The sequence below is a fragment of the Pseudophryne corroboree genome, chromosome 5 (genome assembly GCF_028390025.1).
Source record: "Pseudophryne corroboree isolate aPseCor3 chromosome 5, aPseCor3.hap2, whole genome shotgun sequence".
NCBI lineage: Eukaryota > Metazoa > Chordata > Amphibia > Anura > Myobatrachidae > Pseudophryne > Pseudophryne corroboree.
This window is the reverse complement of record NC_086448.1, coordinates 76,984,444-76,995,939: the sequence shown is the minus strand read 5'-3', so window position 1 is coordinate 76,995,939 and position 11,496 is coordinate 76,984,444.

The following is an 11,496-nucleotide window of genomic DNA, read 5'->3' as shown; positions in this document are numbered from 1 at the left end:
CTACTATCTCTTTATCAACCAGTGTACAGTGCGGTAGTTCACGGCTGTGGCTACCTCTGTGTCGGCACACGGCAGGCAGTCCGTCCGACCAGAATTGTATTATTTATTGTTATATACCTACCACCTAACCGTGGTTTTTTTTTCATTCTTTATACCGTCATAGTGTCATCCTAATTGTTACGAGTATACTACTATCTCTTTATCAACCAGTGTACAGTGCGGTAGTTCACGGCTGTGGCTACCTCTGTGTCGGCAGTCGGCAGGCAGTCCGTCCATCCATAATTGTATTATTATTATAATATATACCACCTAACCGTGGTTTTTTTTTCATTCTTTATACCGTCATAGTGTCATACTAGTTGTTACGAGTATACTACTATCTCTTTATCAACCAGTGTACAGTGCGGTAGTTCACGGCTGTGGCTACCTCTGTGTCGGCAGTCGGCAGGCAGTCCGTCCATCCATAATTGTATTATTATTATAATATATACCACCTAACTGTGGTTTTTTTTGCATTCTTTATACCGTCGTCATAGTGTCATACTAGTTGTTACGAGTATACTACTATCTCTTTATCAACCAGTGTACAGTGCGGTAGTTCACGGCTGTGGCTACCTCTGTGTCGGCAGTCGGCAGGCAGTCCGTCCATCCATAATTGTATTATTATTATAATATATACCACCTAACCGTGGTTTTTTTTTCATTCTTTATACCGTCGTCATAGTGTCATACTAGTTGTTACGAGTATACTACTATCTCTTTATCAACCAGTGTACAGTGCGGTAGTTCACGGCTGTGGCTACCTCTGTGTCGGCAGTCGGCAGGCAGTCCGTCCATCCATAATTGTATTATTATTATAATATATACCACCTAACTGTGGTTTTTTTTGCATTCTTTATACCGTCGTCATAGTGTCATACTAGTTGTTACGAGTATACTACTATCTCTTTATCAACCAGTGTACAGTGCGGTAGTTCACGGCTGTGGCTACCTCTGTGTCGGCAGTCGGCAGGCAGTCCGTCCATCCATAATTGTATTATTATTATAATATATACCACCTAACCGTGGTTTTTTTTTCATTCTTTATACCGTCGTCATAGTGTCATACTAGTTGTTACGAGTATACTACTATCTCTTTATCAACCAGTGTACAGTGCGGTAGTTCACGGCTGTGGCTACCTCTGTGTCGGCAGTCGGCAGGCAGTCCGTCCATCCATAATTGTATTATTATTATAATATATACCACCTAACCGTGGTTTTTTTTTCATTCTTTATACCGTCGTCATAGTGTCATACTAGTTGTTACGAGTATACTACTATCTCTTTATCAACCAGTGTACAGTGCGGTAGTTCACGGCTGTGGCTACCTCTGTGTCGGCAGTCGGCAGGCAGTCCGTCCATCCATAATTGTATTATTATTATAATATATACCACCTAACCGTGGTTTTTTTATACCACCTAACCGTGGCAGTCCGTCCATAATTGTATACTAGTATCCAATCCATCCATCTCCATTGTTTACCTGAGGTGCCTTTTAGTTCTGCCTATAAAATATGGAGAACAAAAAAGTTGAGGTTCCAAAATTAGGGAAAGATCAAGATCCACTTCCACCTCGTGCTGAAGCTGCTGCCACTAGTCATGGCCGAGACGATGAAATGCCAGCAACGTCGTCTGCCAAGGCCGATGCCCAATGTCATAGTACAGAGCATGTCAAATCCAAAACACCAAATATCAGAAAAAAAAGGACTCCAAAACCTAAAATAAAATTGTCGGAGGAGAAGCGTAAACTTGCCAATATGCCATTTACCACACGGAGTGGCAAGGAACGGCTGAGGCCCTGGCCTATGTTCATGGCTAGTGGTTCAGCTTCACATGAGGATGGAAGCACTCAGCCTCTCGCTAGAAAACTGAAAAGACTCAAGCTGGCAAAAGCACCGCAAAGAACTGTGCGTTCTTTGAAATCCCAAATCCACAAGGAGAGTCCAATTGTGTCGTTTGCGATGCCTGACCTTCCCAACACTGGACGTGAAGAGCATGCGCCTTCCACTATTTGCATGCCCCCTGCAAGTGCTGGAAGGAGCACCCGCAGTCCAGTTCCTGATAGTCAGATTGAAGATGTCAGTGTTGAAGTACACCAGGATGAGGAGGATATGGGTGTTGCTGGCGCTGGGGAGGAAATTGACCAGGAGGATTCTGATGGTGAGGTGGTTTGTTTAAGTCAGGCACCCGGGGAGACACCTGTTGTCCGTGGGAGGAATATGGCCGTTGACATGCCAGGTGAAAATACCAAAAAAATCAGCTCTTCGGTGTGGAGGTATTTCACCAGAAATGCGGACAACAGGTGTCAAGCCGTGTGTTCCCTTTGTCAAGCTGTAATAAGTAGGGGTAAGGACGTTAACCACCTCGGAACATCCTCCCTTATACGTCACCTGCAGCGCATTCATAATAAGTCAGTGACAAGTTAAAAAACTTTGGGTGACAGCGGAAGCAGTCCACTGACCAGTAAATCCCTTCCTCTTGTAACCAAGCTCACGCAAACCACCCCACCAACTCCCTCAGTGTCAATTTCCTCCTTCCCCAGGAATGCCAATAGTCCTGCAGGCCATGTCACTGGCAAGTCTGACGAGTCCTCTCCTGCCTGGGATTCCTCCGATGCATCCTTGCGTGTAACGCCTACTGCTGCTGGCGCTGCTGTTGTTGCCGCTGGGAGTCGATGGTCATCCCAGAGGGGAAGTCGTAAGCCCACTTGTACTACTTCCAGTAAGCAATTGACTGTTCAACAGTCCTTTGCGAGGAAGATGAAATATCACAGCAGTCATCCTACTGCAAAGCGGATAACTGAGTCCTTGACAACTATGTTGGTGTTAGACGTGCGTCCGGTATCCGCCGTTAGTTCACAGGGAACTAGACAATTTATTGAGGCAGTGTGCCCCCGTTACCAAATACCATCTAGGTTCCACTTCTCTAGGCAGGCGATACCGAGAATGTACACGGACGTCAGAAAAAGACTCACCAGTGTCCTAAAAAATGCAGTTGTACCCAATGTCCACTTAACCACGGACATGTGGACAAGTGGAGCAGGGCAGGGTCAGGACTATATGACTGTGACAGCCCACTGGGTAGATGTATGGACTCCCGCCGCAAGAACAGCAGCGGCGGCACCAGTAGCAGCATCTCGCAAACGCCAACTCTTTCCTAGGCAGGCTACGCTTTGTATCACCGCTTTCCAGAATACGCACACAGCTGAAAACCTCTTACGGCAACTGAGGAAGATCATCGCGGAATGGCTTACCCCAATTGGACTCTCCTGTGGATTTGTGGCATCGGACAACGCCAGCAATATTGTGTGTGCATTAAATATGGGCAAATTCCAGCACGTCCCATGTTTTGCACATACCTTGAATTTGGTGGTGCAGAATTTTTTAAAAAACGACAGGGGCGTGCAAGAGATGCTGTCGGTGGCCAGAAAAATTGCGGGACACTTTCGGCGTACAGGCACCACGTACAGAAAACTGGAGCACCACCAAAAACTACTGAACCTGCCCTGCCATCATCTGAAGCAAGAAGTGGTAACGAGGTGGAATTCAACCCTCTATATGCTTCAGAGGTTGGAGGAGCAGCAAAAGGCCATTCAAGCCTATACAATTGAGCACGATATAGGAGATGGAATGCACCTGTCTCAAGTGCAGTGGAGAATGATTTCAACGTTGTGCAAGGTTCTGATGCCCTTTGAACTTGCCACACGTGAAGTCAGTTCAGACACTGCCAGCCTGAGTCAGGTCATTCCCCTCATCAGGCTTTTGCAGAAGAAGCTGGAGGCATTGAAGAAGGAGCTAACACGGAGCGATTCCGCTAGGCATGTGGGACTTGTGGATGCAGCCCTTAATTCGCTTAACAAGGATTCACGGGTGGTCAATCTGTTGAAATCAGAGCACTACATTTTGGCCACCGTGCTCGATCCTAGATTTAAAGCCTACCTTGGATCTCTCTTTCCGGCAGACACAGGTCTGCTGGGGTTGAAAGACCTGCGGGTGACAAAATTGTCAAGTCAAGCGGAACGCGACCTGTCAACATCTCCTCCTTCACATTCTCCCGCAACTGGGGGTGCGAGGAAAAGGCTCAGAATTCCGAGCCCACCCGCTGGCGGTGATGCAGGGCAGTCTGGAGCGACTGCTGATGCTGACATCTGGTCCGGACTGAAGGACCTGACAACGATTACGGACATGTCGTCTACTGTCACTGCATATGATTCTCTCAACATTGATAGAATGGTGGAGGATTATATGAGTGACCGCATCCAAGTAGGCACGTCACACAGTCCGTACTTATACTGGCAGGAAAAAGAGGCAATTTGGAGGCCCTTGCACAAACTGGCTTTATTCTACCTAAGTTGCCCTCCCACAAGTGTGTACTCCGAAAGAGTGTTTAGTGCCGCCGCTCACCTTGTCAGCAATCGGCGTACGAGGTTACATCCAGAAAATGTGGAGAAGATGATGTTCATTAAAATGAATTATAATCAATTCCTCCGCGGAGACATTGACCAGCAGCAATTGCCTCCACAAAGTACACAGGGAGCTGAGATGGTGGATTCCAGTGGGGACGAATTGATAATCTGTGAGGAGGGGGATGTACACGGTGATATATCGGAGGGTGAAGATGAGGTGGACATCTTGCCTCTGTAGAGCCAGTTTGTGCAAGGAGAGATTAATTGCTTCTTTTTTGGGGGGGGTCCAAACCAACCCGTCATATCAGTCACAGTCGTGTGGCAGACCCTGTCACTGAAATGATGGGTTGGTTAAAGTGTGCATGTCCTGTTTTGTTTATACAACATAAGGGTGGGTGGGAGGGCCCAAGGATAATTCCATCTTGCACCTCTTTTTTCTTTTCTTTTTCTTTGCATCATGTGCTGATTGGGGAGGGTTTTTTGGAAGGGACATCCTGCGTGACACTGCAGTGCCACTCCTAGATGGGCCCGGTGTTTGTGTCGGCCACTAGGGTCGCTAATCTTACTCACACAGCTACCTCATTGCGCCTCTTTTTTTCTTTGCGTCATGTGCTGTTTGGGGAGGGTTTTTTGGAAGGGACATCCTGCGTGACACTGCAGTGCCACTCCTAGATGTGCCCGGTGTTTGTGTCGGCCACTAGGGTCGCTAATCTTACTCACACAGTCAGCTACCTCATTGCGCCTCTTTTTTTCTTTGCGTCATGTGCTGTTTGGGGAGGGTTTTTTGGAAGGGCCATCCTGCGTGACACTGCAGTGCCACTCCTAGATGGGCCCGGTGTTTGTGTCGGCCACTAGGGTCGCTTATCTTACTCACACAGCGACCTCGGTGCAAATTTTAGGACTAAAAATAATATTGTGAGGTGTGATGTGTTCAGAATAGGCTGAAAATGAGTGTAAATTATGTTTTTTGAGGTTAATAATACTTTGGGATCAAAATTACCCCCAAATTCTATGATTTAAGCTGTTTTTTAGGGTTTTTTTAAAAAAACACCCGAATCCAAAACACACCCGAATCCGACAAAAAAAATTCGGTGAGGTTTTGCCAAAACGCGGTCGAACCCAAAACACGGCCGCGGAACCGAACCCAAAACCAAAACACAAAACCCGAAAAATTTCCGGCGCTCATCTCTAATTATTATAATATATACCACCTAACCGTGGTTTTTTTTTCATTCTTTATACCGTCGTCATAGTGTCATACTAGTTGTTACGAGTATACTACTATCTCTTTATCAACCAGTGTACAGTGCGGTAGTTCACGGCTGTGGCTACCTCTGTGTCGGCAGTCGGCAGGCAGTCCGTCCATCCATAATTGTATTATTATTATAATATATACCACCTAACCGTGGTTTTTTTTTCATTCTTTATACCGTCGTCATAGTGTCATACTAGTTGTTACGAGTATACTACTATCTCTTTATCAACCAGTGTACAGTGCGGTAGTTCACGGCTGTGGCTACCTCTGTGTCGGCAGTCGGCAGGCAGTCCGTCCATCCATAATTGTATTATTATTATAATATATACCACCTAACCGTGGTTTTTTTTTCATTCTTTATACCGTCGTCATAGTGTCATACTAGTTGTTACGAGTATACTACTATCTCTTTATCAACCAGTGTACAGTGCGGTAGTTCACGGCTGTGGCTACCTCTGTGTCGGCAGTCGGCAGGCAGTCCGTCCATCCATAATTGTATTATTATTATAATATATACCACCTAACCGTGGTTTTTTTTTCATTCTTTATACCGTCGTCATAGTGTCATACTAGTTGTTACGAGTATACTACTATCTCTTTATCAACCAGTGTACAGTGCGGTAGTTCACGGCTGTGGCTACCTCTGTGTCGGCAGTCGGCAGGCAGTCCGTCCATCCATAATTGTATTATTATTATAATATATACCACCTAACCGTGGTTTTTTTTTCATTCTTTATACCGTCGTCATAGTGTCATACTAGTTGTTACGAGTATACTACTATCTCTTTATCAACCAGTGTACAGTGCGGTAGTTCACGGCTGTGGCTACCTCTGTGTCGGCAGTCGGCAGGCAGTCCGTCCATCCATAATTGTATTATTATTATAATATATACCACCTAACTGTGGTATTTTTTTTTCTTTCTTTATACCGTCGTCATAGTGTCATACTAGTTGTTACGAGTATACTACTATCTCTTTATCAACCAGTGTACAGTGCGGTAGTTCACGGCTGTGGCTACCTCTGTGTCGGCAGTCGGCAGGCAGTCCGTCCATCCATAATTGTATTATTATTATTATTATAATATATACCACCTAACCGTGGTTTTTTTTTCATTCTTTATACCGTCATAGTGTCATACTAGTTGTTACGAGTATACTACTATCTCTTTATCAACCAGTGTACAGTGCGGTAGTTCACGGCTGTGGCTACCTCTGTGTCGGCAGGCAGTCCGTCCATCCATAATTGTATTATTATTATAATATATACCACCTAACCGTGGTTTTTTTTTCATTCTTTATACCGTCATAGTGTCATACTAGTTGTTACGAGTATACTACTATCTCTTTATCAACCAGTGTACAGTGCGGTAGTTCACGGCTGTGGCTACCTCTGTGTCGGCAGTCGGCAGGCAGTCCGTCCATCCATAATTGTATTATTATTATAATATATACCACCTAACCGTGGTTTTTTTTTCATTCTTTATACCGTCGTCATAGTGTCATACTAGTTGTTACGAGTATACTACTATCTCTTTATCAACCAGTGTACAGTGCGGTAGTTCACGGCTGTGGCTACCTCTGTGTCGGCAGTCGGCAGGCAGTCCGTCCATCCATAATTGTATTATTATTATAATATATACCACCTAACCGTGGTTTTTTTATACCACCTAACCGTGGCAGTCCGTCCATAATTGTATACTAGTATCCAATCCATCCATCTCCATTGTTTACCTGAGGTGCCTTTTAGTTCTGCCTATAAAATATGGAGAACAAAAAAGTTGAGGTTCCAAAATTAGGGAAAGATCAAGATCCACTTCCACCTCGTGCTGAAGCTGCTGCCACTAGTCATGGCCGAGACGATGAAATGCCAGCAACGTCGTCTGCCAAGGCCGATGCCCAATGTCATAGTACAGAGCATGTCAAATCCAAAACACCAAATATCAGAAAAAAAAGGACTCCAAAACCTAAAATAAAATTGTCGGAGGAGAAGCGTAAACTTGCCAATATGCCATTTACCACACGGAGTGGCAAGGAACGGCTGAGGCCCTGGCCTATGTTCATGGCTAGTGGTTCAGCTTCACATGAGGATGGAAGCACTCAGCCTCTCGCTAGAAAACTGAAAAGACTCAAGCTGGCAAAAGCACCGCAAAGAACTGTGCGTTCTTTGAAATCCCAAATCCACAAGGAGAGTCCAATTGTGTCGTTTGCGATGCCTGACCTTCCCAACACTGGACGTGAAGAGCATGCGCCTTCCACTATTTGCATGCCCCCTGCAAGTGCTGGAAGGAGCACCCGCAGTCCAGTTCCTGATAGTCAGATTGAAGATGTCAGTGTTGAAGTACACCAGGATGAGGAGGATATGGGTGTTGCTGGCGCTGGGGAGGAAATTGACCAGGAGGATTCTGATGGTGAGGTGGTTTGTTTAAGTCAGGCACCCGGGGAGACACCTGTTGTCCGTGGGAGGAATATGGCCGTTGACATGCCAGGTGAAAATACCAAAAAAATCAGCTCTTCGGTGTGGAGGTATTTCACCAGAAATGCGGACAACAGGTGTCAAGCCGTGTGTTCCCTTTGTCAAGCTGTAATAAGTAGGGGTAAGGACGTTAACCACCTCGGAACATCCTCCCTTATACGTCACCTGCAGCGCATTCATAATAAGTCAGTGACAAGTTCAAAAACTTTGGGTGACAGCGGAAGCAGTCCACTGACCAGTAAATCCCTTCCTCTTGTAACCAAGCTCACGCAAACCACCCCACCAACTCCCTCAGTGTCAATTTCCTCCTTCCCCAGGAATGCCAATAGTCCTGCAGGCCATGTCACTGGCAAGTCTGACGAGTCCTCTCCTGCCTGGGATTCCTCCGATGCATCCTTGCGTGTAACGCCTACTGCTGCTGGCGCTGCTGTTGTTGCCGCTGGGAGTCGATGGTCATCCCAGAGGGGAAGTCTTAAGCCCACTTGTACTACTTCCAGTAAGCAATTGACTGTTCAACAGTCCTTTGCGAGGAAGATGAAATATCACAGCAGTCATCCTACTGCAAAGCGGATAACTGAGTCCTTGACAACTATGTTGGTGTTAGACGTGCGTCCGGTATCCGCCGTTAGTTCACAGGGAACTAGACAATTTATTGAGGCAGTGTGCCCCCGTTACCAAATACCATCTAGGTTCCACTTCTCTAGGCAGGCGATACCGAGAATGTACACGGACGTCAGAAAAAGACTCACCAGTGTCCTAAAAAATGCAGTTGTACCCAATGTCCACTTAACCACGGACATGTGGACAAGTGGAGCAGGGCAGGGTCAGGACTATATGACTGTGACAGCCCACTGGGTAGATGTATGGACTCCCGCCGCAAGAACAGCAGCGGCGGCACCAGTAGCAGCATCTCGCAAACGCCAACTCTTTCCTAGGCAGGCTACGCTTTGTATCACCGCTTTCCAGAATACGCACACAGCTGAAAACCTCTTACGGCAACTGAGGAAGATCATCGCGGAATGGCTTACCCCAATTGGACTCTCCTGTGGATTTGTGGCATCGGACAACGCCAGCAATATTGTGTGTGCATTAAATATGGGCAAATTCCAGCACGTCCCATGTTTTGCACATACCTTGAATTTGGTGGTGCAGAATTTTTTTAAAAACGACAGGGGCGTGCAAGAGATGCTGTCGGTGGCCAGAAAAATTGCGGGACACTTTCGGCGTACAGGCACCACGTACAGAAGACTGGAGCACCACCAAAAACTACTGAACCTGCCCTGCCATCATCTGAAGCAAGAAGTGGTAACGAGGTGGAATTCAACCCTCTATATGCTTCAGAGGTTGGAGGAGCAGCAAAAGGCCATTCAAGCCTATACAATTGAGCACGATATAGGAGATGGAATGCACCTGTCTCAAGTGCAGTGGAGAATGATTTCAACGTTGTGCAAGGTTCTGATGCCCTTTGAACTTGCCACACGTGAAGTCAGTTCAGACACTGCCAGCCTGAGTCAGGTCATTCCCCTCATCAGGCTTTTGCAGAAGAAGCTGGAGGCATTGAAGAAGGAGCTAACACGGAGCGATTCCGCTAGGCATGTGGGACTTGTGGATGCAGCCCTTAATTCGCTTAACAAGGATCAATCTGTTGAAATCAGAGCACTACATTTTGGCCACCGTGCTCGATCCTAAATTTAAAGCCTACCTTGGATCTCTCTTTCCGGCAGACACAGGTCTGCTGGGGTTGAAAGACCTGCGGGTGACAAAATTGTCAAGTCAAGCGGAACGCGACCTGTCAACATCTCCTCCTTCACATTCTCCCGCAACTGGGGGTGCGAGGAAAAGGCTCAGAATTCCGAGCCCACCCGCTGGCGGTGATGCAGGGCAGTCTGGAGCGACTGCTGATGCTGACATCTGGTCCGGACTGAAGGACCTGACAACGATTACGGACATGTCGTCTACTGTCACTGCATATGATTCTCTCAACATTGATAGAATGGTGGAGGATTATATGAGTGACCGCATCCAAGTAGGCACGTCACACAGTCCGTACTTATACTGGCAGGAAAAAGAGGCAATTTGGAGGCCCTTGCACAAACTGGCTTTATTCTACCTAAGTTGCCCTCCCACAAGTGTGTACTCCGAAAGAGTGTTTAGTGCCGCCGCTCACCTTGTCAGCAATCGGCGTACGAGGTTACATCCAGAAAATGTGGAGAAGATGATGTTCATTAAAATGAATTATAATCAATTCCTCCGCGGAGACATTGACCAGCAGCAATTGCCTCCACAAAGTACACAGGGAGCTGAGATGGTGGATTCCAGTGGGGACGAATTGATAATCTGTGAGGAGGGGGATGTACACGGTGATATATCGGAGGGTGAAGATGAGGTGGACATCTTGCCTCTGTAGAGCCAGTTTGTGCAAGGAGAGATTAATTGCTTCTTTTTTGGGGGGGGTCCAAACCAACCCGTCATATCAGTCACAGTCGTGTGGCAGACCCTGTCACTGAAATGATGGGTTGGTTAAAGTGTGCATGTCCTGTTTTGTTTATACAACATAAGGGTGGGTGGGAGGGCCCAAGGATAATTCCATCTTGCACCTCTTTTTTCTTTTCTTTTTCTTTGCATCATGTGCTGATTGGGGAGGGTTTTTTGGAAGGGACATCCTGCGTGACACTGCAGTGCCACTCCTAGATGGGCCCGGTGTTTGTGTCGGCCACTAGGGTCGCTTATCTTACTCACACAGCTACCTCATTGCGCCTCTTTTTTTCTTTGCGTCATGTGCTGTTTGGGGAGGGTTTTTTGGAAGGGACATCCTGCGTGACACTGCAGTGCCACTCCTAGATGTGCCCGGTGTTTGTGTCGGCCACTAGGGTCGCTAATCTTACTCACACAGTCAGCTACCTCATTGCGCCTCTTTTTTTCTTTGCGTCATGTGCTGTTTGGGGAGGGTTTTTTGGAAGGGCCATCCTGCGTGACACTGCAGTGCCACTCCTAGATGGGCCCGGTGTTTGTGTCGGCCACTAGGGTCGCTAATCTTACTCACACAGCTACCTCATTGCGCCTCTTTTTTTCTTTGCGTCATGTGCTGTTTGGGGAGGGTTTTTTGGAAGGGACATCCTGCGTGACACTGCAGTGCCACTCCTAGATGGGCCCGGTGTTTGTGTCGGCCACTAGGGTCGCTTATCTTTCTCACACAGCTACCTCATTGCGCCTCTTTTTTTCTTTGCGTCATGTGCTGTTTGGGGAGGGTTTTTTGGAAGGGACATCCTGCGTGACACTGCAGTGCCACTCCTAGATGGGCCCGGTGTTTGTGTCGGCCACTAG